General features: G+C 49.4%; 1 protein-coding gene across 1 annotated transcript in view; it reads right to left on the bottom strand.

The window, feature by feature from the left end:
• ARMC9 (armadillo repeat containing 9) overlaps nucleotides 1–16,832 on the bottom strand; it is a 1,183,007-nt gene that overhangs the window by 1,110,444 nt on the left and 55,731 nt on the right. The gene's annotated exons all lie outside the window — the stretch shown is intronic.

Here is a 16,832-nt window from a genome sequence, read left to right as displayed (position 1 = left end):
ACACCAGCCAGCCTGCTTCCTGCGAGCGGAACTATCTGCTGATCTGCTGCCTTCCCTCCCTTTTTCCCACCGTTCTGGGACTCCTTGGAAGCAACAGCAGCAGCTCCCGCTCAGCAGAGATAGAGGTGGGTGCCTCGTTTCCCTTTAAAAGGGCACTTGCCTCAGCCTTCTCCTCCCTGGTGAACACCAGCCAGCCTGCTTCCTGAGAGGAACCTCTGCTGAATGCTGACCTTCCCTCTTTTTTCCCACCGTTCTGGGACTCCTTGGAAGCAACAGCAGCAGCTCCAGCTCAGCAGCGGAGAGAGTGGGGCCTGCCTTTCCCTTTAATGGGCACTGCTCTAGCCTGCTCCTCCCCTGTGAACACCACCAGCCTGCTTCCTGAGAGGAACCTCTGCTGAATGCTGACCTTCCCTCCCTTTTCCACCGTTCTGGGACTCTCCTGGAAGCAACAGCAGCAGCTCCCGCTCAGCAGCGAGAGAGGTGGTGGCCTGCCTTTCCCTTTAAAAGGGCACTGCCTCAGCCTTCTCCTCCTTTGTGAACCACCACCAGCCTGCTTCCTGAGAGTGAACCTTGCTGAATGCTGACCTTCCCTCTTTTTCCCCGCGTTCTGGGACTCCTTCGGAAGCCAACAGCAGCAGCAGCTCCAGTCAGCAGGAGAGAGGTGGGCCTGCCTTTCCCTTTAAAAGGCACTGTCTCAGCCTTCTCCTCCCTTGTGAACACCACGCCAGCCTGCTTCCTGAGAGGAACCTCTGCTGATGCTGACCTTCCCTCCTTTTTCCCACCGTTCTGGGACTCCTTGGAGCAACAGCAGCAGCTCCAGTCTCAGCAGAGAGAGAGGTGGGGCCTGCCTTCCCTTTAAAAGGGCACTGCCTCAGCCTTTCTCCTCCCTTGTGACCACACCGCCAGCCTGCTTCCTGAGAGGAACCTCTGCTGAATGCTGACCTTCCCTTTTTTCCCACCGTTCTGGGACTCCTTGGAAGCACAGCAGCAGCTCCAGCTCAGCAGAGAGAGAGGTGGGGCCTGCCTTTCCTTTAAAAGGGTCACTGCCTCAGCCTTCTCCTCCCTTGTGAACACCAGCCAGCCTGCTTCCTGAGAGGAACTCTGCTGAATGCTGACCTTCCCTCCTTTTCCACCGTTCTGGGACTCCTGGAAGCAACAGCAGCAGCTCCAGCTCAGCAGAGAGAGAGGTGGGGCCTGCCTTTCCCTTTAAAAGGGCACTGCCTCAGCCTTCTCCTCCCTTGTGGAACACCAGCCAGCCTGCTTCCTGAGGGAACCTCTGCTGAATGCTGACCTTCCCCTTTTTCCCCCCGTTCTGGGACCTGGAAGGCAACAGCAGCCAGCTCCAGTCTCAGCAGAGAGAGAGGTGGGGCCCTGCCTTTCCCTTTAAAAGGGCACTGCCTCAGCCTTCTCCTCCCTTGTTGTGAACACAAGCCAGCCTGCTTCCTGAGAGGAACCTCTGCTGAATGCTGACCTTCCCTCCTTTTTCCCACCGTTTCTGGGACTCCTTGGAAGCAACAGCAGCAGCTTCCAGCTCAGCCGAGAGAGAGGTGGGGCCTGCCTTTCCCTTTAAGGGGCACGTGCCTCAGCCTTCTCCTCCTTGTGAACACCCGCCCGCCTGCTTCCTGAGAGGAACCTCTGCTGAATGCTGACCTTCCCTCCTTTTTCCCCCCGTTCTGGGACTCCTGGAAGCAACAGCAGCAGCTCCAGCTCAGCCAGAGAGAGAGGTGGGGCCTGCCTTTCCTCTGAAAAGGGCTTTGCCTCAGCCTTCTCTCCCTTGTGAACACCAGCCGCCTGCTTCCTGAGATGGGACCTCTGCTGAATGCTGACCTTCCTCTTTTTTCCCACCGTTCTGGGGACTCCTCTGGAGCAACCGCAGCAGCTCCAGCTCAGGCAGAGAGAGAGCGTGGGCCTGCCTTTCCCTTTAAAAGGGCACTGCCTCAGCCTTCTTCCTCCCTTGTTGACACAGCCAGCCTGCCTTTCCTGGAGCTGCACACCTCTGCTGAACTGCTGACTCCTTCCCTCCTTTTTTCCCACCGTTCTGGGATCCTTGGAAGCAACAGCACAGCTCCAGTCGCACAGGAGGAGGTGGGGCCTGCCTTTCCCTTTAAAAGGGCACTGCCTCAGCCTTTCTCTCCCTTGTTGAACACCAGCCAGCCCTGCTTCCTGAGAGGAACCTCTGCTGAATGCTGACCTTCCCTCCTTTTTTCCCACCGTTCTGGGACTCCCCTGGAAGCACAGCAGCAGCTCCAGCTCAGCAGAGGAGAGGTGGGGGCCCTGCCTTTCCCTTTAAAAGGGCACTGCCTCAGCCTCTCTCCTCCTTGTGAACCCAGCCAGCCTGCTTCCTGAGAGGAACCTCTGCTGAATGCTGATCCTTCCTCTCCTTTTTCCCACCGTTCTGGGACTCCCTGGAAGGAAGCAACAGCAGCTCCAGCTCAGCAAGAGAGAGAGGTGGGGCTGCCTTTTCCCTTTAAAAGGGCACTGCCTCAGCCTTCTCCTCCTTGTGAACACCAGCCAGCCCTTGTTCTGAGAGGAACCTCTGCTGAATGCTGACATTCCTCCTTTTTTCCCCCGTTCTGGGACTCCTTGGAAGCAACAGCAGCAGCTCTCCAGCTCAGCAGAGAAGAGAGGTGGGGCCTGCTTTCCCTTTAAAAGGGCTGCCTTCAGCCTTCTCCTTCCTTGTGAACACCAGCCAGCCCTGCTTCCTGAGAGGGAACCTCTGCTGAATGCTGACCTTCCCTCCTTTTTCCCCCGTTCTGGGAGACTCCTTGGAAGCAACCGCAGCAGCTCCACGCTCAGCAGCGAGAGGGTTGGGGCTGCCTTTCCCTTTAAAAGGGGCCTGCCTCAGCTTCTCCTCCTTGTGACACCACGCCAGCCTCGCTTCCTGAGAGGACCTCTGCTGACATGGCTGATCTTCCCTCTTTTTTCCCCGTTCTGGGCGACTCCTTGGAGCAACAGCACAGCTCCAGCTCAGCAGAGAGAGAGGTGGGGCCTGCCTTTCCCTTTAAAAGGGCACTGCCTCTCAGCCTTCTCCTCCCTTGTGAACACCAGCCAGCTGCTTCCGAGAGGAACCTCTGCTGAATGCTGACCTTCCTCCTTTCCGCCCGTTCTGGGACTCCCTGGAAGCAACCGCAGCAGCTCCAGCTCACAGCGGAGAGAGGTGGGGCCTGCCTTTCCTTTAAAAGGGCACTGCCTCAGCCTTCTCCTCCCTTGTGAACACAGCCGACTGCTTCCTGAGGAACCTCTGCTGATGCTGACTTCCTCTTTTTCCCACCGTTCTGGGAACTCCCGGAAGCGGAAGCAACGCAACAGCTCCAAGCTAGCCAGAGAGAGTGGTGTGGCCTGCTTTCCCTTTAAGGGCACTGCCTCATCTTCTTTCCTCCCTTGTAACACCAGCCAGCCTGCTTCCTGAGAGGAACTCTGCTGAATGCTGACCTTCCCTCCTTTTTCCCACCGTTCTGGGACTCCTTGGAAGAACAAAGCAGCAGCTCCAGCTCAAGCAGAGAGAAGGGTGGGGCCTGCTTTCCCTTTAAAAGGGCACTGCTCAGCCTCTCCTCCCTTGTGAACACCAGCCAGCCTGCCTGAGAGGACCTTGCTGAATGCTGACCTTCCCTCCTTTTTCCACCGTCTTGGACTCCTTGGAGCAACAGCAGCAGCTCAGCTCAGAGAGAGAGAGGTGGGCTGCCTTTCTTTAAAAGGGCAATGCCTCAGCCTTCTTCCCTTGTGAACACCAGCAGCTGCTTCCTGAGAGGAACTTCTGCTGAATCGACCGATTCCCTCTCTTTTCCACCGTTCTGGGACTTTGGAAGCAACAGCAGCAGCTCCAGCTCAGCAGAGAGAGAGGTGGGCCTGCTTTCCCTTTAATAAGGGCACTGCTCAGCCTTCTCCTCTTGTGACAAACCCGAATGCTCTCCTGAGAGGAACCTCTGTTGAATGCTGACTTCTCCTTTTTACAACCGTTCTGGGACTCCAGGAAGCAACAGCAAAGCTCAGCTCAGCTCACAGAGGAGGGTGGGGCCTGCCTTTCCCTTAAAAGGGCACTGCCTCAGCCTTCTCCTCCCTTGTGAACACCCAGCCAGCCTGCTTCTGAGGGCACCTCTGCTGATGCTGACCTTCCCTCCTTTTTCCCACCTTCTGGGACTCCTGGAAGCAACCAGCAAGCGCTCCAGCTCAGCCAGAGAGAGAGGTGGGGCTGCCTTTCCTTAAAAAGGCACTGCCTCAGCTTCTCCTCCCTTGTGAACACCAGCCAGCCGCTTCCTGAGAGGAACCTTTGCTGAATGGGACTTCCCTCTTTTTCCCACCGTTTTGGGACTCTGGAAGCAACAGCAGAAGCCTAGCTCAGCAGAGAGAGCGTGGGGCGCCTTTCCCTTTAAAAAGGCACTGCCTCAGCCTTCTCCTCCCTTGTGAACACCAGCCAGCCTGCTTCCTGAGAGGACCTCTGCTGAATGTGACCTTCCCTCCTTTTTCCCACCGTTCTGGGACTCCCTGGAAGCAACAGCAGCAGCTCCAGCTCAGCGAGAGAGAGGTGGGGCTGCCTTTCCCTTTAAAAGGGCACTGCCTCAGCCTTTCTTCCCTTGTGACACCAGCCAGCCGCTTCCTGCAGAGGAACCTCTGCTGAATGCTGACTTCCCTCCTTTTTCCCACGTTCTGGGACTCCTGGAAGCAACAGCAAAGCTCCCGCCTCAGAACAGAGAGAGAGGTGGGGCCTGCCTTTCCTTTAAGGGCACTGCCTAGCCTTCTCCTCCCTTGTGAAAACCACAACCAGCTGCTTTCTGAGGGACCTCTGCTTAATGCTGACCTTCCCTCCTTTTTCCCACCGTTCTGAGGACTCCTTGGAAGCAAACAGCAGATAGCTCCAGATCAGCAGAGAGGAGAGGGGGGCCGCTTTCCTTTAAAAGGGCACTGCCTCAGCCTTCTCCTCCTTGTGAACACCAGCCAGGCTGCTTCCGAGAGGATCTGGAGACCTTGCTAATGCTGATCTCTCCCTTTTTTTCCCACCGTTTGGGACTCCTTGGAAGCAACCGCAACAGCTCCAGTCAGCAGAGAGAGAGGTGGGGCCTGGCTTTCCCTTTAAAAGGGCATTGTCTCAGCCTTCTTCCCTCCTTGTGAAAACACCCAGCTGCTTCCTAGAGGGAACCTCTACAGAACGCTGACCTTCCCTCCATCTTCCCACGTCTGGGGACTCCTTGGAAGCAGCAGGAAGTTAGCATCCTCCTGCCTCAGCAGAGAGAGAGACGGGGGCCGTAGTCCCCTCAGACATCCGGAAGCTCCCATAGCTACCCTTCTCCTCCGTTCAACTCCCTCATTTGTCTGGATCGTCACCCCCCCCATCCTTCCAGCACTGTTGGACTGTATCTTATTTTCTGCTTCTTCTCTTTTATCCATTTTCTCCTCGGCCATCGTTTGTCACCCAAACCTCTCTTCTCCATGGCTCCTCGCACCTCTCCTTATCCTTATCTTATCCCTATTCCGCCCCCCTCCTCCTTCTCTCAACTCCCATTCTCTTGTGCTCTCTGGAACTGCCGCTCCGCTGCCCCAAAAAGCATGCCGGCACTCCATGCTCTTTTTTCTATCCCACTTCATTCTAATCTTCCTGCCCTTACTGAAACCTGGGCTTTCCGGCCCATTTTGTACCGCTTACCTCTGCTGCCCTTTCTTTTGGAGGTCTTTCTTTTACCCACACTGGCGCGCCTGAGGGTCGCGGAGGGAGGGGGTCGGCATCTTATTGTCAAACGTCCTGCCAGTTAGGTGTCTCTCTCCTCCCCCCAGTTGTCTTTCCTTCTCTCTCATTTGAACTTTCACTCATTAGACTTCTTTTTTCCTGCTGCAACTTCAGGTTGCCTCATTCATCGGTCCTCCTGGTTTTCAGCGTCTCCGTTTTTCACAGATTTTGAATTTGGTTGACATTTTTCTTTCAGATTACTGTCCCCTCCCTGATTTTAGGTGACTTTAACATCCACCTTGACGATCCCAGAATTCCTCAATCTCTCGCTTTCAGCTCTCTCTTAGGCTTCTCTTCGTTTTGTCTCCAACCCCATTCCAACTCTCCAACCCATTCCTTGGTCCTGTCTCGACTTAGTCTTCTCCCCTCAGTGTGTCTGTGTCTGTTGACTCTTGGCTTCTGATTTCCCTTATCTGACCATCACCTACTTTCCTTTACTCTTACCTACATCCTCTCTCCCCGTTCATACCGTCCTCCACCCAGTTCCGCGATTCTTCGTATTCTCTTAACCTTACACCCTCTCACTCATCTTGGTTCATCCCTTCGCTTCTCTCAATCTTGGGGACTCTGCTGACTTACGCTATGTCTTTCACTGCATTCTTCTCTTCTCCTCAACTCTTGACAGCTTTGCGCCCAGTATCTACGCGGCGTTGTCCTCCTCTTCCTCTATTGATCTGTGCCTCAGCCCTGGATCACTCCCACTGTTAGATTTCTCCGCGTCCTGCTCCCGAGCAGGTCCGAACGTATTGGAGAAGTACCCGGGCGTGGGCCGACTTATCCATTTTAAGTTCGCTTCTTTTACTTCTTTTCATCGCGCCTGTCGATTGCAACACAAGACTGCTCTTCAATCTTTGATCTTCGCAGCCCGAGAGTCGGGCCCGCATGCGCTTGTTCTCCTGTTTCCACACACTGTTCTAACCCTCTCCTCCTCCGTCTTTCCTTCATTTTCTCCCTCCGACTTCGCCAATACTTCATTACAAAGATCACTACCATTCGTTCTGAGTTAACCCCTCATGTTTGTGCGCCCACATTATCTCCCTCTCCCTCTACTAATAAACTCTCTGGTGGTTCCCCCTGTTTCTTGGAAGAACTCTCTTGCGCTGCTGTGAAATCATCCAAACCCTACCACCTGCTTCTCCTTGCCCCACTTCCTTCTCGTCTTCTAATCTCTCTAGCCCCCTCTTTGTTACCCTCCCTTCTCTCTATGCTTTACTCTCTCTCTCTCTTCGGGTTTCCTCCCCTCAGTCTTCCAACATGCCTTCGTTTCCCCTATTCCTGACCAACAGCCTCTCTGCTGGACCCCTCTTTCCTTGGCTCGCTTTCGCCCAATCTCTTCTTCTCTCTTTCTCTCTCAGGGTGGTTGGCACTGAGTCGTTCTATTCCCGCCTGTCTTGAGTTTCTTGAACCACTCCCACTTCTGCGACCCCTTTCCAGTCTGGTTTTCGGCCCCGGCATCCACTGAGACGGCCTCTTACTAAGATTCTCAATGATCTTTTGCTGGGCCAAGGCGAATGGCCTCTATTCTATTCCTTGTTCCTACTCGATCTGTCTGCGGCCTTCGACACCGTGTGGACCACTGTCTCCTAATAGTATGTTACTCGCTGACCCCTTTGGTTTCTCGGGCCTTGTTCTCGACCTTGGTTCACATCTTTACTTGTCAGATAGATTCTTTGTCAGTGGTCTCGGGTTGGTCAGGGGACCTCGTTCTTCTGTCCCCTTATCTGTTGGCGTTCCTCCGGGCTCTGTTCTTGGGTCCCCTTTCGTTCTTCCTATCACACTCTCCCTTGGCAAACTTCCTCGTTCTTTTGGTTCTTCTCCTCATCTTTACGCCGATGATACCCAACTGTACATTTCCACCCCTAATCTTTCACCCAGAGCTAGGCAGCACGTGTCATCCTGTTAACAGCTGCTTCTCCCACTGGATGTCCATCGGCCGTCTGACGCTCATCATGTCCAAGACGCGCTTCTTTGTTTTTTCCCTCCCTAACGCCCACCCTTCACTACTTCTCTTTCTATTGTTTGTCAATAACATTTCTATCCAGCGGTCCAGGAAGCCCGTAGTCTCGGTTTCATCTTTGACTCCTCTTTGTCATTGATCCCACCGTTCAGACTACAGCAAAGTCTGTAGATTTTTTCTCTTATAATATAGCCAAAATCCCGGTCCATTCCTCTCTCGCTTTCTACCGCCAAAACACTTGGTCCATGCCTTGAGTGGTCTCCGCCTAGTGACTACTGTATACCCTCCTCCTGGCACTGGGCTTCTCTCTCTCCACCTCCACCCATTAATTTCTGTTCCGCATTCTTCCAGCTGCACGTCGTATCTTCCCTTGCTCGCCGTTATGCTTCATTGTCTCCCCTCTGTTTGTCTTCCCTTTCATCGGCTCCCTCTTCCTTTCCGCATCCAGGTATCAAACCTTTTGCTCCTGACCTTCAAAGCTCTGCCTGGGGGGGGGGGGCTTTGGCCCCTCTTTATTTAACTGATCTCTCTCTCTCCTACATCCCTACTCGCACTCCCGTCTCTTGGTAGCCAAATCTCTCTCTCTCAGCCCAGGATTCTTCTCTGCCCATCCCGGCTCCGTCCCTTCTCCTCTCGCTGCCCCTCATTCCCTGGAAACCCCCTTTTTTTTCTCTTTCCCTCGTGCATGCACGGCTCATCACTTCCCTAACCAGCTGTACGACGAGCTGGACAACCCTAGTGTGTTAGGGACAGCACTCTCCAGGGAATTTGTGCTTGGTTAGTCTGGCTTGTCTGACCTAGGTGATGTGTGTGTGTGTGTTTGTTGATATTTGATGGTTTTAGTTTGTGTTTTTCTTTTCTCTATGTGTAAGTTGTATTCTAGTTCCTCTTTATTGTTCTTATCTTGATGTACGCCTTGGGCAGGCTTTTATCTTCTCTATTTTACCAACTTTGTACAGGCTGTGTGGTACTTACAGCGCTCTTTAGAAACTAACGTTTAATAATAATAACTCCTATAATAATCTAATAATTAATAATTCATAGTTGTTCTTTCTACCCTGGATGTCCATTTACTCTTCTGTGTCTGTGCATTTATTTGTGGTTCTTGTCCTCTGCTCATCTGTCTTCCCCGTTTTACCTCTTTTGCCTTGGCAGTTTTCTGTTGCTGTGGAAAACTGAGTCCCACAGTGCAAAAAGGCCTTTGTCCCCAATAAACTCTCCGGGAGCGCAGGGCAGCGTCAAGGGTAGGTAGAATCCCGCCCTTCCCCAGGTCGTCTTGAGCACAGCGCCAACTACTGGCATGCCTCTCCTAGGCATTCTGGTTAATCCCACTGTTCCACCTACTTGTTCACTGCTTTGAAAATTTCCCTTTCTTTCTCTCCCCCTCCCGCTTTCTTCCCTTTTTCTCATGCGTGACTAAAGTTGCTGGCAACACTGATTTTTTTCCCTTTGTGTGCATGGAGTTTGGATTCTGTTGCTCAAATGGGAGAGAGAAGAGGCGGGATCGGACCTCCTGCCCTTCCCAGTAGGCTTGGGCAAAAGCAAACTGCTATCGCCTCTTCCTAGCTTTGTGCATGCCCCCTCATTCATCACTTTTGGGCCATCTTTTATCTTGCACCACTGAGTTTTTTGCTTGGCTCCTCGTGTGCGGCTTTTCATCTGTGAAATGTTCGCGGACATGGTCTGACCTGGCCTGGCCTTTGTTCACCTGTAACAGCTTCCCCTCTTGTATACCTTCGGCAGGGAGTCATGGGAACCATGAGTTGGCGTGCTCCCCTGCCCTGGGCCATTTGTCAAAACCCCCTGCTTTCCCTGGCACTGTATGCCTTTAAGGACAAGATGGAAACAAGAGGCCTATTCACAGTTGGTTTGCACCAAGCAGTTATAAAACCACCCACATAACTCAATAGGTGTAAATTTACCCTCGGAAGCACAATTTAGAACCTGACCGACGTCTACATGTTCTTTTTGGGATGTTACAGAAGCAATACTTTCAACAAGGACATGGTGCATTACATGCTAATTTGTATAGTACCCATAGGTATTTTCCTAATGCCCTTGCTGACAAAATGGGCAGTGGGAACGCTCTTGTTTATATCAGTTTCAGTTCTATTTTGAGTGATATCAGTGTAACATATAAAGTGGCCCCTTATGTCCTGGCTGGAAAAAAGATTACAAAGGTGGGATATAAATGGCCATCATTGCCATGATCATGGTGAAGTATTAAACTAGTTTTGTTTTAATTTTAGTATTTGGCAATTTAGACTATTTACCAATAACTTGAAAGTGTTTTACCCCTAGCCTCTTAGGTGGAAGCATTGGTCAGATCAAAATCCTAACATATAGTTATGGAAACTATTTGGATCACAATGGAGACTGCAGTCAAGAAATTAGAAGAAGACAAGGGATTGGGAAGGGCAGCTATAGTCGAAAGACAGGACAAGAACATAAGTGTAAAGATATAACTTTGAACACAAAAGCAAGGATCTTTCTTACCATTGTTTTCCCCATTGCCATATAACCACGGCTTGACATATTCAAAAATATATTGTAAATCTGATAGCAAACATTGATTTTGCCATTTCATAGAAGAGACACCATGTTACTATCCATTGTATTTAATGAAACTTGAATTATACACGAATTTGATTATTCATGGGGGCTCCTGGAACCAAACCTCCGTGTGGATACCAAGGGCCCGCTGTAGAACTTGTATGCAAAGGGATCTTGATGCACCTTTGGACTTAGGCCCGGTACATGCCACCAAGAAGTGGTGTCCAGGCGGTGATTCTAGGGTTAGGGGCTGCGCACCAACCCACATGGTCTCTAACCCTAGGACGTCATGTGTATGTCGTAATGGTGACCTCCCCTCCATACAAGGGCTTCCATCATGACGTTAAGTGACACCGCATATAGGTGTCACTGTGCATCACTTACATCCTGAGTGTGCCAATGGTTTGCACTCGTGACATCCGCTTGGCGTCCGAAGAAGAACCCAGTTTTTCCGGGTTTTTTTGGGCGGAGGGATGCTGCCACAGTTTTGGCTGCTGTGGCTCCCTCCGGAAACAACTGTCCACCTTCAGCCTGCCCTTTTGTGGTGGTATGTACCGGGTATAACTGTGCAAAAGAAGTTGTGCATAAGTTTTCATAGTATGGTCTTACTTCCTCAGAAGCTGTTCACTCCATTGCATCTGAGGAAGTTGACCAAGTCTGTGAAAGCTTATGCTACAACTTCATTTGCTCTAGTTAGTCTCAAAGGTGTTACAAATCCCTTTGCACACTGGTTTTCCAGAACAACATAGCTATGTCTCTGAGGAATAGAACTTGAAAGGCTTTTATCACATCAGTCACTTGAGAAGCAAATACTTCATCTTGCTGTTCCAGTGTATGACCACATCACAGGCCATGCTGGCTGCGCGCATGCTGGAACTGCAGCCCCAAGATAATCATTCTCGAAGCTTCTGGGTTGACTATGGGGCTTATGGGCACAAAGCCTCTAACGTAATAGACCACAAGTTGAACATGAGTCAAACGGTTGATATGGCAGCTAAAAATCCCAATGCTTCTAGGCTGCATCAAAGAAGTATGTGTTCTATATCCAAGGGAAGTAATGTGCCACTTTATTCTGCTTTTCTCAGGCTTCCCACCTGGAATACTGTGTCCAGTTATGGGCACCACAATTCCAGAAGGGACATGGACAAGCTGGAGCGTGTCCAAAGGAGGGTGACTAAAATATGAATAAGAAGAAGGACAAAGCCTCTCTATGTGTGCCTGCACAATTAAGGATTGACTGGGTCCCTGCAACAAGATTGGTGCTATGTTTTGTGTGGCGTAGTAGTTTGAGTGTTGGCCTGCAAATCTAGAAACCATGGTTCGATTCCCAGCTTTGCATGAAGCCCACTGGGTGATCTTCTCAACCTCAGGGGAGGCAATATCAAACCTCCTCTGAAAACTTTTATCACGAAACCCCCATGATAGGTTTGCTTTAAGGTCCACCATGATGTCAGAAATGATCTTGAAGGCGCAACACACGGTTGAGGGATGTCATGTCGAGAAGGGAGCAAGCTTGTCTTCTGCTGTTTTCCAGCGTACGTAGGACATGGAGCAATGTGATGCAAGCTACAGGACAGAGATTCCACTCAACTTAGGAGGAAACTCTACAGTAAGGGCTGTTCAACAGTGGAACCAAACTACCTCGGGAGTGCGTAGATTCTACCTTCCTTGGAGGTTCTTTAAACAGAGGCTGGATGGCCATCTGTCGGGATGCTTTGATTGAGAGTTTTGCACGCAGAATGGGTTGCGGGACTGGCGGCCTTGTCTTTTCCAGCTTATGATTCTATGACTGTTTCTTGGAGGCTATGGTCTTTCCCAGCTTCTCCCCATGCCAAGGCAGAGCTGCTAAACTCAGAGCCCCAAATTTTCCACCAGAAGAAGCAGGGTTGTCACAATGGTTCCTGCAAATGTTTAGCAGCACTGAGTCTGACCTCGAAAGCAAGCTGGGGGTCTATGACCTGGGAACAGACTCCACTTGTCTTTAAGGCGCCAGTCGCTTGTGATGGTCCATTAGGCAATGACCTTCTAAAACACCCACCGTATTTAAGTATCTGTGCAGGCTCTGGCGTCATCCTTGATAAGGAAGTCTCCAGAAGATATGGCTCTGCCAGGAATCAATTTGTTACTAAAGCAAACTGCACAACATCCAATGCCAGAATGCAGAGGGACTGGTAGGTGGACACAGAAACAAAAACACCTCCCTCTCCCACCAACACATCCATGCTCTGATAGCCTGTTTTCAGTGCCAGCAAGAGCAAAACATAACATCTAGGCTATGCAATAGTTATAGGAAATTGCAAGGGAGGAGAATACATAGAATCACAGAGTTGGAAGGTATCCCAAGGGTCAATTCTATCTAGTCAATACCCTCCAGGGCAGTAAGCAGTGCTCAGGGGCATATGGCAATGTTCAAGGGCTATTACTCCCAAGAGATGGCCACCCATCTTCTGTTTAAAGATCCCCAATAAAGGAGGGCCTGGATACCCAAAAAGACACTTGATTGCATCTGGCCTTAGAAGCTAAGCAAGGTCAGACCTGGTCAGTACAATGGATGGGACACTGCCAATGAATCCCAGGTGCTGGAGGCTGTATTTCAGAAGAAGGAACTGGCAAAACCACCTCTGAAGACTCCTTGCCTATGAAAACCCTACAAAATTCATGGGGGGTCACTATGAATTGACAGGAGACTTGAAGACACATAGATATTTACATAGGGCTAAATACCCCAAAGGCACCAGATCCCATCTGATCCTAGAACTTAAGCAGAGTCAGACCTAGTCAGTACTTGGATGGGACACTGCCAACAAATCCCAGGTGCTGGAGGCTACTTTTCATAGGAAGGAACTGGCACAACTGCATGTTCCTTGCCGAAGAAAACCCTATGAAATTCATGGGGTCTCCATGAGTCAACAGGCGACTTGAAGGCACATCACCATCACCATCTTCCAAGGAGTCTGATCCATAGTCAAACAATACCTCAAGTTCTTCCTAATGGTTAGGTTTGAAATATGTTTTATTTAGTGTTTTAAACTGCTGGTTAATCATGTTTTTAAAAATATGTTCTTAAAATATGTTTTTTAAAATAATAACGACAGCCAGCATGGTGTAGTGTTTTGGGTATAGAACTGGCACTCTGGGAGACCTGCATTAAAGTTAAAGATGAATTCACTTTTAATGCAGATCTCCCAAGAGTGCCAGTTCAAAACCCAAATCATTATACCATGCTGGCTGCCACTGACTCTCATTTTCAACCAGGAAGCAAATAATAGAGCCAGTGTGGCACAGTGGTGTGATTGTTGGTCTGCAACTCTGGAGACCAGGGTTCAATTCCCAGCTTGGCCATGAAACCCACTGGGTGACTTTGGGCAAGTCACACTCTCACAGCCTCAAGGGAAGGCAATGGCAAACCTCCTCTGAACAAATCTTGCCAGGAAAACCCCATGATAGATTCACCTGAGGGTCACCATAAGTCGGAAACAACCTGGAGGCACACAACAACAACCAACCCCATAGCCTTACAACTCCAATATAACTGTGGCTGCCCTTCCAGCACCATCACTGCTGGAAACAATGTACTGATACTTTTTTGTGGGTTTTGTAGGCTATGTGGCCATGTTCTAGAAGAGTTCTCTCTAGAAGAGAACATGGCCACATAGCCTGAAAAACCCACAGGGATGCCGGCCATGAAAGCCTTCGACTTCACAATGGACTGGTAGCCATGAAAGTTAAAATAACTCAAAGTATGAAAGGTGCAGCTTGAAACTTTCTTTATTACCCCTCTCCCCCATTTCCCCCCCCCCCCATTTTTGGCTTAGAAAAAGATTTTTCCAAGTCATCAGACAAGCCATTCGTTCATTTCGTCTCCTCCTGCTGCTGTGTGTGCAGGATCCTCCAGCGCTGAGCTGTGTCATTTTGAGGCAAATAGCAGAAGGAGCGCTGTACTCTCAGGCTTTCAAAACACAGCCTCACAGCCCATATTTCCAAATGGCATTCCAAAGCAAGCAAAAAGGAAGAGAGAAATCCATCACTTATTTGAGGATTTCTAGTAGCTTCTTTACGACGGCGCCTCAATTTTTCTGCTTGCCCTCTGGAAATGAAGACGATGAACTCAAGGGTTTCAGTTAAGGATGTGTGAATGGGACAAAGACCTTCTTCTTTACCCTGCTGACTAAGGACTTTATTACACAAGCTTCGCTCTCGCCCGCAATCATATTAATTAAATACAAAAGGATTTTGTTGTAGCAGCTTTGAGACTAACTTTTTGCTTTTAGTTTTAACTTTGGTTTTAGTTTTAAAGCAGACGAGATGAGAACATTTAAATAGTTCAAGGTTTTCCGTACTTGGAATGGAGACTGCAGTCAAGAAATCAGAAAACGATATGAAGAGATATATCACTGAATATTAAAGTAGTATTGTCCATGACATTGTATTTCCCATTTCTATGCATGGTTATGAAAGCTGGACAGTGAAGAAAGCGATTAGGAAGAAAATCATAGAATCGTAGAGTTGGAAGAGACCTCAAGGGCTATCAAGTCCAATCTTGTCATGCAAGAATACACAACCAAGATGGAGTCTGCGATGCGGATGTATTCGAAATATGTTCAAGGCATGCAATTTTATCCCAGGTCTATATGCATCGGTTATTCACACCTCCAGTGATGCAAATCTTTTAGAATCATAGAATCGCAGAGCTGGAAGAGACCACAAGGGCCATCCAGTCCAGCCCCATTCTGCCATGCAGGAAATCTCATTCAAAGCATCCCCGACAGCTGGCCATCCAGCCTCTGCTTAAAAGACCTTCAAGGAAGGAGACTCCACTACACTCCGAGGAAGGAGTGTGTGCCACTGTTGAACAGCCCTTACTGTCAGGATGTTCCTCCTAATGTTGAGGTGGAATCTCTTTTGTTGTAGCTTGCATCCATCGACTCAGGCTTGCATCCTTCCGAGGAGGGAGCTAAAATGAGTACCCAGACTGTTGGGGGCAAATTGGCTTACTTGCTAGTTAGCTTACTTGCTGTTCACCGCTATGATCTTTGGAATAGCGGTATATAAATAAAACAAATTATTATTATTATTATTATTATTCCAGGTCCTGTTCTCTGGAGCAGCAGAAAACAAGCTTGCGCCCTCCTCAATATGACTTCCTTTCAAATATTTAAACAGGGCTATCATATCACCCCTTAACCTTCTCTTCTCCACGCTAAACATCCCCAGCTCCCTGAGTCGTTCCTCATAGGGCAAGGTTTCCAGATCTTTCACCATTTTAGTCGCCCTCCTTTGGACATGATCCAGTTTCTCAATGTCCTTTTTGAATTGTGGTGCCCAGAACTGGACACAATATTCCAAGTGAGGGAGGCTTGACCAAAGCAGAATACAGTGGCACTATGACTTCTCTTCATCTAGACACTATACTTTTATTGATGTAGCCTAAAATTGTGTTGGCCTTTTTAGCTGACACATCGCACTGTTGACTCATGTTCAACTTGTGGTCTAACTACCCTTTCACATGTAGTTTCATTCAGCCATGTGTCTCCCATCCTATTTCTGTGCATTTCATTTTTCTGCCCTAAGTGCAGTGCCTTACATTTCTCCATATTGAATTTCATTTTGTCAGCTTTGGCTCAGCTTTCTAGTCTATTCAGGTCATTTTGAATGTTGGTCCTGTCCTCTGGAGTATTAGCTATTCCTCCTAATTTGGTGTCATCTGGAAATTTGATAAGTATGCTCCCAATTCTATCATCCAGGTCATCGATAAAGATGTTGAATAGCCCTGGGCCCAGGACAGAGCCCTGTGGGACCCCACTGGTCACTTCTCTCCAGGATGAAAAGGAGCCGTTGTTGAGCATCCTTTGGCCGGCCAACCAATTACAAATCCATGTAATCTTGTCTGGCACACATTTTACAAGCTTGTTTGCAAGAATGTAATGGAGAACCCTGTCAAAGGCCTTACTGAAATCAAGATATACTATATCCACAGCATTCCCTTCATCTAACAAGCTGGTAATTTTATCAAAGAAAGAGATCAGTTTTTTCTTGCATGACTTCTTTCTCTGAAACCCATGTTGAGTTTTTGTGATGATGGCTTTGCCTTCTAGATGTCCACAGACTCTCTGTTTAATGATCTGCCCCAGAATCTTTCCTGGTATTGATCTCAGACTAACTGGCCGATAATTGTTGGGATCCTCTCTCTTCCCCCTTTTGAAGATGGGGACAACGTTTGCCCTCCTCCTGTCTGCTGGGATTTCTCCTGTTTTCCAGGAGTTTTCAAATATGATTGCCAATGGCTCTGATATTACATTTGCCAGTTCCTTTAGTACCCTTGGATGTAGTTCATCTGGTCCTGGAGACTTATATTCGTTTAGGTTAAACAGGTACTCCTGGACCATCACTTTACTTATTCTGTGCTGAAATTCCCCTATTCAGCACAGAATAGGAAACCTGTGGGGGCCGGGGAGGAGATAAGATCAATTATCCTGGGTTAAATAGGGTTTTTTGGGCAGGCCCCAAACTTACTTGAGTGTATCCGTAATACATGTGAACAACAAAGATTCAATCCACATTCCACTGGGATTATTTTCACCATCTGAATAGCCCCCCCCCCCC

The sequence above is a fragment of the Sceloporus undulatus genome, chromosome 3 (assembly GCF_019175285.1).
Source record: "Sceloporus undulatus isolate JIND9_A2432 ecotype Alabama chromosome 3, SceUnd_v1.1, whole genome shotgun sequence".
In the NCBI taxonomy this organism is placed as follows: Eukaryota; Metazoa; Chordata; class Lepidosauria; order Squamata; family Phrynosomatidae; genus Sceloporus; species Sceloporus undulatus.
This window is presented reverse-complemented; position numbering and strand designations above follow the sequence as displayed.